Source organism: Natator depressus, chromosome 4, assembly GCF_965152275.1.
Source record: "Natator depressus isolate rNatDep1 chromosome 4, rNatDep2.hap1, whole genome shotgun sequence".
Taxonomy (NCBI): domain Eukaryota; kingdom Metazoa; phylum Chordata; order Testudines; family Cheloniidae; genus Natator; species Natator depressus.
The window spans coordinates 140,398,271-140,412,754 of NC_134237.1; the positions used below are offsets into that span (position 1 = coordinate 140,398,271).

At 52.9% G+C, this 14,484-nt stretch overlaps 1 long non-coding RNA gene across 4 annotated transcripts in view; it reads left to right on the forward strand.

Annotated features, from left to right (window-relative positions):
* LOC141986947 (uncharacterized) overlaps positions 1–14,484 on the forward strand; it is a 32,078-nt gene that overhangs the window by 15,325 nt on the left and 2,269 nt on the right. The window contains exons 3-4 of one of the 4 annotated variants that reach the window (XR_012639403.1): positions 6,864–7,081; positions 11,286–11,486. This is a non-coding gene — a long non-coding RNA (uncharacterized LOC141986947). Of the gene's footprint in view, positions 1–6,863; positions 7,082–11,017; positions 11,512–14,484 lie in introns of those variants that run through there. The other 3 variants (XR_012639404.1, XR_012639405.1, XR_012639402.1) reach the window with 3 other exon arrangements.

Here is a 14,484-nt window from a genome sequence, read left to right on the forward strand (position 1 = left end):
CTTGTCTCCTCATTGGTCATTTTGGTCAGGTGCCAGCGAGGGTATCCTAGCTTCTTAAGCCTTTACAGGTGAAAGGGTTTTTCCTCTGGCCAGGAGGGATTTTAAAGGTGCTTACCCTTCCCTTGGTATTTATGACAGGGACGCTGGCTGCTTCCAGTAGCGGCGCGGGGCCAAGGCAGGCAGGGAGCCTGCCTTAGCCCCGCTGCGCCACCGGACTTTTAGTGCCTAAAAATCTCCCAGTATGGCTTCAGTAGCCTCTGGGAGATAGGGCCTCATTCCGGGGGACTCCTGGTGAAACCGGGAGGGTTGGCAACCCTAACCAGCATCCACACCCAGGGGCCGGCCCAGGGTCCAGCCCCTCGCTTCCAGGCTGGGCTGAACTTAGCAGCAGAGGACAGTTAAGCGGGATTCTTTATTCAGCAAATTTCAGCTCTTGCCCCATCCCTCTCTCCTTCCCAGCTGCCCCTCCTGTTCCCAGCACCAAGCTGCATGGCCTGCCCTCCCCCGCAGACAGTTAACTTGAGCCCCAGACAGGGGGTGCCTTGTCCCAGCCCCTCGCTGGCCCTACGCTCTCCCCACCCAGCTGTCACAGGAAACATCCCCTAGCGCTGGCCCTGTGGCAACCTGGGAGGGGAGCCTGGGCTCTGGGTAGAGCAGGGCTGGGAGTCCCCACTCCTGGGCTGGGGAAGGGGGACTGGGAGTCAGGACTCCTGGGTTCTCATTCCCTGCTCTGCTCCTGTCTAGTTGTGTGAGCTCAGCCAGGCTCTGGGCTGTTTCCCCTCTGGGCAATGGGGACCATGAGGTTTCCCTGTGTCCCAGTGAAGCTTTGCGCCCCATTTGGAAAGTGGGGTGCCAGCAAAGGGAGCGCAGTGAGACGAGGGCTGCCGATCTCTCAGACAGCTCTGTGCCCCCTGCCATCTGCGTGGGGGTGCACATGCCACCGCTGCCCTCTGCTAGCTGCCCAGCTGTGTGCCGTAGGCCCTATCCTGCCGGCAGTGCGTGGCGATTCCCTTTAGCCCTGGGCAGGGCCGAGGGCCCCAGAGGAGGCGGTGCAGGGTCTGGTCCGGCTGCCAGGGCACAGCGCCAGCCGGGACGCTGTCGGTGGCTGGATCCTGTTGCATTACGTCCTCCCTTGGCCCCCCACGCTGTGTTGCAGCAGAAATGCCCGGCAGCCCCCCACACACAGCCCAGGGGGAGCCAGGGCCCCTCCGTGTCTCGCATGCTGCAGGGACTGGGTCCCCGGGCCCCCTGTGTCGCGCCCTGCTCGGGGCTGGGTGCTCGCTGGCTGAGCTCAGGTTCTGCGACTGCTGGCCCCCGCCCCGACTGTGCTGTTTCCTGCCTCTGCCCCAGCACAGACGCCTTGTTTGCATCTGCTCCTGGCAGGCTCGGGGAAGGGGGGGTTGCTCCGGAGCCCCCCTCCCCTGGATCCTTCCTTTGTCTCCCCATTAACATGCCAGTCAGGCCTGTCCCAGGCGCTGAGCTCCAGCCTGCCTGCCCCTCCCGTGCGTAAATCATTCAGCAAGGGCCTGTCTGCCTCGCAGCTGGAGGCTCCTGAGAGACCCAGCCGGTGGCGTGCCCCCCACCCTGGTCCTGGGCCCCTGCTCCCCAAGGCCAAGCGGCCAGTGGGCTCCCTGGGGGCCCGCGGACGCCGGGCGAGCGAGGGGAGCTGGCGGTGGGGCGGGAGGGAAGGCGGGGGGGCACCGGGGGAGGGGGGCTGCAGAGCGAAGGGGATGTGGTGGCCTAGGCGTGTTGTGTGCAGTCACCAGCTTTCACGTCTCTATGGGACACGGGCTCGAACACAGGGAGCTATAGCCAGGGCAGTCTTGATTTCGCGGGGTGGGGGGGCAAAGACAAGGGTGAGCCAAGCTGACAGGAACTGCACCGAGGCTGAGCTGGGCCATGAAATGGGAGGGGGGCGGTCTCTAGGCCAGGGAACATGTCCCCCAGGCTGAGCTGGGGCGGTGGGGGAACTGGCTGGGCCAGGGAACGGCTCCCCCAGGCTGAGCTGGGGGGGGCGGGGTTGGGCCAGGGAATGGCTCCCCCAGGCTGAGCTGGGGGCGGTGGGGGGACTGGGTGGGCCAGGGAACGGCTCCCCCAGGCTGAGCTGGGGGGGGGGGGTTGGGCCAGGGAACGGCTCCCCCAGGCTGAGCTGGGGGGGGGTGGGGGGACTGGGTGGGCCAGGGAACGGCTCCCCCAGGCTGAGCTGGGGGGGCAGGCAGGCTGGGCCAGGGAACGGCTCCCCTGGGCTGAGTGGCTGGTGGCCGTGCCCGGCTGGGAGTCCCATATCAAATATTCCCTATGAAAATCAATGAATCAGCGGTGGTGCCTGGTTTGCTTCGGGTGACCAGGCAGCACGTGTGAAAGATCAGGGCGGGGGTGGGGCACCGATATAAGATAAAATGTCAGGACTGTCCCTATACAACCGGGGCATCCGGTCACCCTCGGTTTACCCCATCTGGCCCCCTCCCCTCAGCTCCCCACTGGGACCAGGAGCTCCCAGGACGGGCTCGGCTGCGGGAAGGTGCGACGGTCCCCTCTGGTGTTATCCGGACCGGTGATCCACGAGGTCCCTCCGCTCCTCGCCTCGGGGAGCCAGCCTGACCCTGCTCTGCTGGGAGAACCCCCCTCCTGGGCTGGTCCCACTCAGCCCCGGGCATGTCAGCTGCTCCCTGGATCCTGCCATCGAAGGACACACCTGCCCTGACGAGGTGTGAACTGCCCCTCCCTTCTTGGAGTGCTTTTGCCTGGGCTTCTTTTAAGCCATGAGAATACATTTTCAGCCTCATAATTATACACATGAAATTAGAGCCTATCACATCACTATAACAACCGTGCTCAGTGCACCAGGAGCCTTCCAAAGACACCCGACATGACCAACTCTGCACTGGATGCCACACAGTCACTGAACAGGTATGAGCATGGGGGTGCTGGGTGTTCCCCTGAGGCACAGAGCGTCCCAGAATGGCAGGGCAGGCACAGCATTGCCAGACAGGATCAGCCCCAAGGCCCGTCTAGCCCAGTGCCCTGCCTCCAGGTGCTGCAGAGCCAGATGTAAGAACCATGCAGTAGCAGTTGTAGGACAAGCCGCATTCACATTAGGTCCATCCCGGCCTCTGATCATTCGAGATGGCCAAGCCCTGAAGCAGAAGGGGCTGTATTCCTGCCAGAATTTGTCAGTGCCAACAGCTCTAACTAGCTATTCATGCTGTCCGTAGACATGTCCCACCCCTTGCGGAACCTTGCTGGCGCCGACACCTTCCTGTGGCAGTGAGTTCCACAGGCTAATCACATGCTGCCTGGGGAAAAAGAACAGGAGGACTTGTGGCACCTTAGAGACTAATCAAATTATTTGAGCATAAGCTTTCGTGAGCTACAGCTCACTTCATCGGATGCATTCAGTGGAAAATACAGTGGGGAGATTTATATACACACACAACATGAAACAATGGGTGTTACCATACACACTGTAAGGAGAGTGATCACTTAAAGTGAGCTATTACCAGCAAGGGGGGGTGAGGGGAACTTTTTGTAGTGATGATCGAGGTGGGCCATTTCCAGCAGTTGACAAGAACGTCTGAGGAACAGTGGAGGGGTGGGAGAATAAACATGGGGAAATAGTTTTACTTTGTGTAATGACCCATCCACTCCCAGTCTCTATTCAAGCCTAAGTTAATTGTATCCAGTTTGCAAATTAATTCCAATTCAGCAGTCTCTCCTTGGAGGCTGTTTTTGAAGTTTTTTTGTTGAAGAATTGCCACTTTTAGGTCTGTAAGTATTTCCTGTGATCAGTTTTGAATTTCCCCTGACCAGTTCCAGCATGCTGTGAGGAGGGGAGAACAGGAGCTCCACTCCCCCTTCTCTAGCCATCACTATTTTATAGCCTTTGCCTGCCCAACCTCATTGCTCTCCTCCCCCCAGCAGCAACCCCTGCCTGCTCAGTGCCTGCTCATGGGAGATTTCAGAGTAACAGCCGTGTTAGTCTGTATTCGCAAAAAGAAAAGGAGGACTTGTGGCACCTTAGAGACTAACCAATTTATTTGAGCATGAGCTTTCGTGAGCTACAGCTCACTTCATCGGATGCATACTGTGGAAATTGCAGAAGACATTATATACACAGACACCATGAAACAATACCTCCTCCCACCCCACTCTCCTGCTGGTAATAGCTTATCTAAAGTGATCATCAAGTTGTGCTATCTGGAAATGGCCCAACTTGATGATCACTTTAGATAAGCTATTACCAGCAGGAGAGTGGGGTGGGAGGAGGTATTGTTTCATGGTGTCTGTGTATATAATAATGTCTTCTGCAATTTCCACAGTATGCATCCGATGAAGTGAGCTGTAGCTCACGAAAGCTCATGCTCAAATAAATTGCTCATGGGAGAGTTTCTTGAGGCCCCAATTCATCCATATCAACCACCTCTGACCCCCTCTAGGTGTAAATGGGGAATTCTCACCAAGCGGGGCTGTTTCCAGTGGGGGCCCCCAGGGATTGGTTCTCAGCCCTGTGCCAATTACAAGTTTTATCAGTGACCTGGCAGAAAACATAAACTCATCACTGACAGATGACAGGCGACACTGACAGGCGACACTGTTCCCCGGGGCTCTTTCAACCCAAAGCCCTTGGTAACTTTTACTCTGGGCGAGGTGGTGTCAGGGAATAAATCAGGGAGACACGGCCGTCCGACCAGGACAACACAAGCGTGCTTTACTTAGTCTCAAGCACTTATACACACGTCTGCAACAGGTTAGTAAAACACCCCCAACCCTGGATAACTACCAAAGCTGAGCGTGGCTCTCGAGTGGCACAGCGGCAGCCCGTCGGCCAGTGGGGAACACACGATGCATCCACAGGGAGAGTCCAGTCCTGAAGCGTCCCACTACCGCAAACTTTCCCCCCTTATTTATACATTAGTAATAGGATGACATGTCCCTCAAAAAGAAAAGGAGGACTTGTGGCACCTTAGAGCCTAACAAATTAAGTCCTCCTTTTCTTTTTGCGAATACAGACTAACACGGCTGCTCCTCTGAAACCTGTTAAGTAAGCAATTTCAATGGTCAAGCAAGAGGTTCCTTCTGATTATCGATTAACCAGGTACAGGTTTCTCCAGTGTTTGCAGCCTTGAGGCCCCAATAGACATTCCTGGGGCACATCCTGCTCTTCTAAGATGCATGTATCAACAACTTCAACACAATCCTTATCAGGAAGGACGCGGGGTCAAGCTGCCCTCTCTGTGGCACCCAAACCCCCCCCCCTCCCCTCCTGCCTTGGTTAAACTGAGAGCGCTGAATGGCCAATTTACAGCCTGCTGACTTGGCTGCTTTTAGCAATAAGCCATAGTGGTTTCAACACAATGATTGGGGGAGTGGTAAATAACGAAGTCAGTGATACAGCGCAATCTGGATCCCTTGATAAACTGGGTGCAAGCAAACAATGTTTTAATAGAGCTAAATGTAAATGTCTACACCTAGGAATAGAGAATGCAGGCCATACGCACAGGATGGGCGACTCTACCCTGGGCAGCAGTCACTCTGAAAGAGCTTTGGGGCTGGGGTGGATAATCAGGTAAACATGAGCTCCCCGTGAGACTCTGAGGCCAAAAGGGCTAATGCGATCCTGAGATGTGTGTAAACAGGGGAATCTGGAGGAGCAGTGGAGACGTGATTTTCCCTCTGTATCGGGCACTGGGGTGACCACTGCTGGAATCCTGTGCCCAGGTCTGGTGTCCACAATTCAAGGAGGATGTTGATAAATTGGAGAGGGGTCAGAGAAGAGCCAGGAGAACGATTAAATGTTTAAATGTTTCTATTCCAAAAACCTCCCTTGTCGTGACAGACTCATGGAGCTCAGTCTATTTAGCTGAACAAAAAGCAGGTTATGGGGTGACTTGATCCCCGTCTCTAAGTACCTACACGGGGAGAAGAGCTTGGTGTGGCTCCAAAGCTCGTCTCTCTCACCAACGAAGCTCTTACCTCCCCCACCTTGTCTGTACGTGTGGAACAGAAATTTGGTAGCAGTGGGCTCTTCAGCCTCCCAGAGAAAGGTGTAACAAGGTCCAAGGGCTGGAAGTTGAAGCTCGACAAATTCAGCCTGGAAATAAGGTGCAACAGGCAGGGGCGGGTAATTAACCGTTGGAACAATTTACCCAGGGTGCTAGTGGATTCGCCATCATGGGTCATTTTGAAATCCGGATTGGATGTTTTCCAAAAAGCTCTGCTCTAGTTCACACAGGAACTAGTTCGGGGCCGGTCTCTGGCCCGGGCTGTACAGGAGGTCAGACTAGGTGATCACAGCGGTCCCTTCTGGCCTTGGGATCCATGAGTCGGACTGTCCTGGGGGGTGGGGAAGGGGCTCCCAGCACTGCTCCCAGCATCTGGACGGGCCACCCGGTCCGTTTATAGAGCAGTGTTTGAATATTCCCCGTAGCGTCCTCCCCATGCAGGCAAAGACTTTGTTTGCTGCTTTGCCCACAGCTGCACATTGGCTCACGCTCTCATTTAGCTGCCCAAGGTGATGAGTTTCTTGGCTTGATCCAGTTAGTCCAGACCCTTGTTTCCTCCAAGGTGCAGTACTTTGCATCTGTCCACCTTGAATTTCATCTGCCATCCTGGTGCCCATTCCCCCGGCTCAGTCAGGTCTCTCGGAAGTTCCTTACAATCGTCTCTGGTCCTGACTAGCCGAAATAACAGTGTCAGCTGCACATTTTCCCACCTCCCTTCTCACCCCATCTTTCCGGATCATTAATAAATGTATTAAACAACCTGGGATCTAGCACGGGGTCTCATGGCTCCCCTTGCGAACCTCCCACTGGCATGGAAACTGTCCATTGAATCCTACACTTTGTTCTCTGTCTCCTCTGCAGGGTTTGATCCCGGACAATACTTTGCCCCTCATCCCATGGTGACTCAACAGCCCCTTGCCCAGGATCCTGTCAAAGGCCTTTTGGAAGTCTGAATAGCTACGTCAGCTGGTCTCTTTCATCCGCTCCTTTGCGGACACGTTCACCCTGTTCCAAGAGGCACAATTTCCCTTGGCAGATCCCTGCTGGTTCGACTGACCCCATCGGACCATGATTTCCAGGTGATTGGTTTTATTCGATATTTAATTATCAACTCAGCCAATGCCCCAGCGGCAGCTGGGAGGCTGAGGGGTCTATAATTCCTTGGACCAACCCTAGCACCTTTTGAAAGTACGGGTGCAATATGTTCTGCCTCCTCCGGAGAAGCAACTGTGTTTAATGAGCTACCGGACTCTTTCTGTTAGCAGCTCAACTGCTTCAGACTCAAGCTCCTTCAGAACCTTAGGCTGGACCAGCTGGGTCCTGGGGCTCCCAGCCTTTCACACCCTCAGTTTGCTCCAGCACCTCTTCTTCTGACCCTCCATCTCCGAGATCCCCTCAGCATTGTTCCCAGGGATGAGCCAGGCTGGGGTAGGAAACTGCATTTTGACAGCGGTAGCTGTTGGCTCTTGGAAATCCACCTCATCCCTCTGCCGTATTGCCGGCTGTGGTCTGTGCTCCTGCCGCTGCTTGCATGGCAGTGTGCAGAGAGCGTCGGGGGGTGGCCTGGTTTACTGGGGTGATGGCTAGGCACTGGGGGAGGGGGCACTGCTGTCTGTTCTGAGGCTGTTGGGGAGGGGCCAGGACAGAGCTGGGGAGTGCTGGAGCGTGCAGGAGGCTAGGGCGCTGAAGCGGACTAAGTGGCTAATCCCCCCTTTGTGGTGGGTGCTGATGGAGCGGGAGGGGATCGCATGCTCCGTGCTAATCCCGCAGGGGTGCCACTTGGCAGTGCTGCAGATGTGAGGCCAGATGGTGGGGATGATGGGGAGGATCCCCTGGGAGAATAGGAAGGAGGAGGAAAGGAGTCCAGGAGAGCTGGCTGTATTTTAAAATTGAGGTTACAGGGACAAACCATCCCGATGTGTAGAAAGAATAGTAAATATGGCAGGCGTCCAGCTTGGCTTAACAGTGAAATCCTTGCTGATCTTAAACACAAAAAAGAAGCTTACAAGAAGTGGAAGACTGGACAAATGACCAGGGAAGAGTATAAAAATATTGTTCGGGGATGCAAGAGTGAAATCAGGAAGGCCAAATCACACCTGGAGTTGCAGCTAGCAAGAGATGTTAAGAGTAACAAGAAGGATTTCTTCAGGTATGTTAGCAACAAGAAGAAAGTCAAGGAAAGTGTGGGCCCCTTACTGAAGGAGGGAGGCAACCTAGTGACAGAGGATGTGGAAAAAGCTAATGTACTCAATGCTTTTTTTGCCTCTGTCTTCACGAACAAGGTCAGCTCCCAGACTGCTGCGCTGGGCAGCACCGCATGGGGAGGAGGTGACCAGCCCTCTGTGGAGAAAGAAGTGGTTCGGGACTATTTAGAAAAGCTGGAGGAGCACAAGTCCATGGCGCCGGATGCGCTGCATCCGAGAGTGCTAAAGGAGTTGGCGGATGTGATTGCAGGCCCATTGGCCATTATCTTTGAAAACTCATGGCGATCCAGGGAAGTCCCGGATGACTGGAAAAAGGCTAATGTAGTGCCCATCTTTAAAAAAGGGAAGAAGGAGGATCCTGGGAACTACAGGCCCGTCAGCCTCACCTCAGTCCCTGGAAAAATCATGGAGCAGGTCCTCAAGGAATCAATTCTCAAGCACTTAGAGGAGAGGAAAGTGATCAGGAAGAGTCAGCATGGATTCACCAAGGGCAAGTCATGCCTGACTAATCTAATTGCCTTCTATGACGAGATAACTGGCTCTGTGGATGAAGGGAAAGCAGTGGATGTGTTATTCCTTGACTTTAGCAAAGCTTTTGACACGGTCTCCCACAGTATTCTTGCCAGCAAGTTAAAGAAGTATGGGCTGGATGAATGGACGATAAGGTGGATAGAAAGCTGGCTAGATCGTCGGGCTCAACGGGTAGTGATCAATGGCTCCATGTCTGGTTGGCAGCCAGTATCAAGTGGAGTGCCAGTATCAAGGGTTAGTCCTAGGACCGGTTTTGTTCAATATCTTCATTAATGATCTGGAGGATGGTGTGGATTGCGCCCTCAGCAAGTTTGCGGATGACACTAAACTGGGAGGAGAGGTAGATACACTGGAGGGTAGGGATAAGATACGGAGGGACCTAGACTAATTAGAGGATTGGGCCAAAAGAAATCTGATGAGGTTCAACAAGGACAAGTGCAGAGTCCTGCACTTAGGACGGAAGAATCCAATGCACCGCTACAGACTAGGGACCGAATGGCTCGGCAGCAGTTCTGAAGAAAAGGACCTAGGGGTGACAGTGGACGAGAAGCTGGATATGAGTCAGCAGGGTTCCCTTGTTGCCAAGAAGGCCAATGGCATTTTGGGATGTATAAATAGGGGCATTGCCAGCAGATCGAGGGACGTGATCGTTCCCCTCTATTCGACATTGGTGAGGCCTCATCTGGAGTACTGTGTCCAGTTTTGGGCCCCACACAACAAGAAGGATGTGGAAAAATTGGAAAGAGTCCAGCGGAGGGCAACAAAAATGATTAGGGGACTGGAACACATGACTGATGAGGAGAGGCTGAGGGAACTGGGATTGTTTAGTCTGCGGAAGAGAAGAATGAGGGGGGATTTGATAGCTGTTTTCAACTACCTGAAAGGGGGTTCCAAAGAGGATGGATCTAGACTGTTCTCAGTGGTGGCAGATGACAGAACGAGGAGTAATGGCCTCAAGTTGCAGTGGGGGAGGTTTAGGTTGGATATTAGGAAAAACTTTTTCATTAGGAGGGTGGTGAAGCACTGGAATGCGTTACCTAGGGAGGTGGTGGAATCTCCTTCCTTTGAGGTTTTTAAGGTCAGGCTTGACAAAGCCCAGGCTGGGATGATTTAGTTGGGGATTGGTCCTGCTTTGAGCAGGGGATTGGACCAGATGACCTCCTGAGGTCCCTTCCAATCCTGATCTTTGATGATTCTATGATTCTATGATGGGAGGGCATGCTCTGTGCTGGGGGCTCTCTCTCCTCGCCAGGTTCGGGAGGTGGGGAATGAGTCGGTGCCCTGCTCAGAACTCCCCTGGGCCACAGCCCTGAGCCCGGTGCACTGGTTACTCCAGGCCCACTTGGCCCGCGTGTTCCTGCAGGGTGTGAAATGGGAACAAAGATGGGTCAATGCTATGAGCCCTAGTCAGGGGCAGCCCCTGTTGTACTGTGTTCTAGCCAGCCAGTGGGGTATGGGGCTGGCTGGCTGGTAGGCAGGCAGCATATGTAGCTGGCTAGCTTGCTGATGGGGTATGGGGCAGGCTGGCTGGCTGGTGGGGTATGGGGCTGGCTGGTGGTGTATGGGGCTGGCTGGCAGGGTATGGAGCAAGATGGCTGGCTGGTGGGGTATGGGGCTGGCTGTTTGGCTGGTGGGGTATGGGGCAAGCTGGCAGGGTATCGGGCAAGCTGGCTGGCTGATAGGGTATGGGGCTGGTTGGTGGGGTAGCGGGTGGTTTGGCTGGCTGGTGGAATGTGGGGCGGGTTGCTGGGATATGCAGCCAGCTGGCTGGTGGGGTATGGGGCAGGCTGGTAGGGTATGGGGCAAGCTGGCTGGCTGGTGGGGTATGGGGCAGGCTGGTAGGGTAGGGGCAAGCTGGCTGGCTGGTGGGGTATGGGGAAGGCTGGTGGGGTATGGGGCAAGCTGGCTGCCTGGTGGAGTACGGGGCAATCTGGTTGGCTGGTGGGGTATGGGTCTGGTTGGTGGGATATGCTGCCGGCTGGCTGGTGGAATGTGGGGCTAGTTAGCAGGGTATGGGGGTATAAGGCCTAAGGCCTTTGTCTGCAGCCAGGTTAGGAGAGCAGCAGCCATGAGCCAAGAAGCAGGAAGTCACATCCTCACAGTCCATCTAAATTACATTAAAACGATGTCATATCGGGCTGTTAAGGAAGCTCCTGTCCTAACAGCTCCCACCATCACCAGAGAGAGAAACAGAGCTTAAGATGGTTAAAGAAAACTTCGTTTGACAGAATTCTGTCTGGCAAGAAACCACTTATCAACAGTTGTGGGTGTGAAATCCTCATTTCTTTATTGTTTTGTCTTTATGGCCCCCATTTCTCTATTGTTTGTCTGTATGGTCTCTGTCTGGCTCTTTGATTGTGTCTGTCTGTTGCATAACTAATTTTGCTAGGTGTAAATCAATTAAGGTGGTGGGGTATGACTGGTGAAAAGATTGTTTTACAACATGTTAGGATTGGTTAGAGAATTGTTTAGTAATAACTTAGTACAATGATTGGTTAAGGTACAGCTAGGCAGGACTCAAGTTTCTCTATTTAAACTGGGGTCCAAGAAGGAGACCAGCAGAAGGAACAGAAGAAGAAGAAGAAGAAGGAAAGACCTGGAAGAAGAAGAAGAACTCACCTCTAAGACACAGCCTAAGATCAAAGCTGTTAAGAATCCTCTGCACGACTGAGATGTGCAGCAACCAGAATCCAGACGAGACCGACCTTGCCTGGCCGACAGGGAAAGTCCGCCTGCCTGATCAGGACTGGTGAGCCTAGCACTGTATGCTTAGTGTGCGTATTCTGCTTGGTAATAGTTAATAAATAGAGGATAAGGATATTACTGTGTAAGGCTCTTTCACTGGTGAAAGGTCCTGCACAGAGAGTATGTCCTGAGCCCTAGGAATTGGGTACGGGTGGGTGCCCTAGTGTGTGTAAAACAGAGAATGTGTGCAGGTACCAGGGCGGGCTGGGTGACTGGTGGGGTATGTGACTGGTTGGCCGGGTATGAAGTGGGCAGGCTGGCTGGTGGGGTGTGGGGCTGGCTAGCTGGTGGGGTGGGGGACTGGCTGGCAGGGTAGGATTAGAAAACCTGCCTTATAAGTGATAGACTCAAGAAGCTCAATCTATTTAGCTGAACAAAGAGAAGGTTAATGCCTGAACTGTTCCCAGTGTATGAGTACCTACCTGGGGAATAAACATTTAATAACGGGCTCTTCAATCTAGCAGACAAAAGTAGAACCCAATCCAATGGCTGGAAGTTGAAGTTAGAGAAATTCAGCCTGGAAATAAGGGGTAAATGTTTAACAGGGAGGGGAATTAACCATTGGAACACATCACCAAGGGTCGTGGGGGATTCTCCATCCCTGGCCATCTCTCAATCAAGATTGGACGTTTTGCTACAAGCTCTGCTCTAGGTACGATTTGGGGCTGGTTTCTGGCCTGTGCCACGCAGGAGGTCAAACTAGATGGTCACAATGGTCCCTGCTGGCCTTGCAAGCGATGAGTCTATGGATTAATGGATGGAGAGGGTAAAATTGCTACGATGATGCAGAAAAAGCAGAAGTGTTTCATAAATATTTATTTTTTATATCTGGAAAGGAGCAGGAAGAAGTATTCGTATCATGTGAGGATGATGAAATACTTTCCAGGCCATTATTAACCAAAGAGGATGTAAAACAACAACTACCAGGGGGGATAAACATTTTCAAATCAGCAGGCCAAGATAACTTGCACCCATGAATCCTGAAAGAGTTGGCTGAAGAGCTCTCTGGCCTGCTGAGGTTGATTTGAAATCAACCTGGGAACCCTGGGGAAATTCCAGAAGGCTGGCAGAGTGCTACCTCTATGCCACGCTTCCAGAAGGGCAGCTGGGCTGACCTGGGTCACCATATGCTGGTTAGCCTGGCGTCAATCATGGGCAAAATCATGGGAAAGCCGATATGGGAGTCAAATGACAAAGAATAAAAGATGGGAATGTTATTAATGGCGGATGACGTGTTTTTACAGAAAACAGGTTTTGTCCAGCAAACCTGAATCAATTCTTCGATGACATAAGAAGATTGGCTGACAGAGATAACTGCATACATGAAACATACTGACAGGTTCCACAGGAGCAGCCGTGTTAGTCTGTATCCGCAAAAAGAACAGGACGACTTGTGGCACCTTAGAGACTAACCAATTTATGTGAGCATAAGCTTTCGTGAGCTACAGCTCACTTCATCGGATGCATGCCATCCATGTAGCTCACGAAAGCTTATGCTCACATAAATTGGTTAGTCTCTAAGGTGCCACAAGTCCTCATAGAATCATAGAATCATAGAATATCAGGGTTGGAAGGGACCTCAGGAGGTCATCTAGTCCAACCCCCTGCTCGAAGCAGGACCAATTCCCAGTTAAATCATCCCAGCCAGGGCTTTGTCAAGCCTGACCTTAAAAACTTCTAAGGAAGGAGATTCTACCACCTCCCTAGGTAACGCATTCCAGTGTTTCACCACCCTCCTAGTGAAAAAGTTTTTCCTAATATCCAACCTAAACCTCCCCCACTGCAACTTGAGACCATTACTCCTTGTCCTGTCATCTTCTACCACTGAGAATAGTCTAGAACCATCCTCTTTGGAACCACCTCTCAGGGAGTTGAAAGCAGCTATCAAATCCCCCCTCATTCTTCTCTTCCGCAGACTAAACAATCCCAGTTCCCTCAGCCTCTCCTCAGCCTCTCCTCATAAGTCATGTGTTCCAGACCCCTAATCATTTTTGTTGCCCTTCGCTGGACTCTTCTTGTCGTGTGGGGCCCAAAACTGGACACAGTACTCCAGATGAGGCCTCACCAATGTTGAATAGAGGGGAACGATCACGTCCCTCGATCTGCTGGCAATGCCCCTACTTATACACCCCAAAATGCCCTTGGCCGCCTTGGCAACAAGGGCACACTTCTGACTCATATCCAGCTTCTCGTCCACTGTCACCCCTAGGTCCTTCTCTGCAGAACTGCTGCCGAGCCATTCGGTCCCTAGTCTGTAGCGGTGCATTGGATTCTTCCGTCCTAAGTGCAGGACCCTGCACTTATCCTTGTTGAACCTCATCAGATTTCTTTTGGCCCAATCCTCCAATTTCTCTAGGTCCCTCTGTATCCTATCCCTACCTGCACTGTATCTACCACTCCTCCTAGTTTAGTATCATCCGCAAATTTGCTGAGAGTGTAATCCACACCATCCTCCAGATCATTTATGAAGATATTGAACAAAACGGGCCCCAGGACCGACCCTTGGGGCACTCCACTTGATACCGGCTGCCATCTAGACATGGAGCCATTGATCACTACCCGTTGAGCCCGACAGTCTAGCCAACTTTCTACCCACCTTATAGTGCATTCATCCAGCCCATACTTCTTTAACTTGCCGGCAAGAATACTGTGGGAGACCGTGTCAAAAGCTTTGCTAAAGTCAAGAAAAAATACATCCACTGCTTTCCCTTCATCCACAGAACCAGTAATCTCATCATAGAAGGCGATTAGATTAGTCAGGCATGACCTTCCCTTGGTGAATCCATGCTGACTGTTCCTGATCACTTTCCTCTCGTGTAAGTGCTTCAGGATTGATTCCTTGAGGACCTGCTCCATGATTTTTCCGGGGACTGAGGTGAGGCTGACTGGCCTGTAGTTCCCCGGATCCTCCTTCTTCCCTTTTTTAAAGATGGGCACTACATAGCCTTTTTCCAGTCATCCGGGACCTCCCCCGATCACCATGAGTTTTCAAAGATAATGGC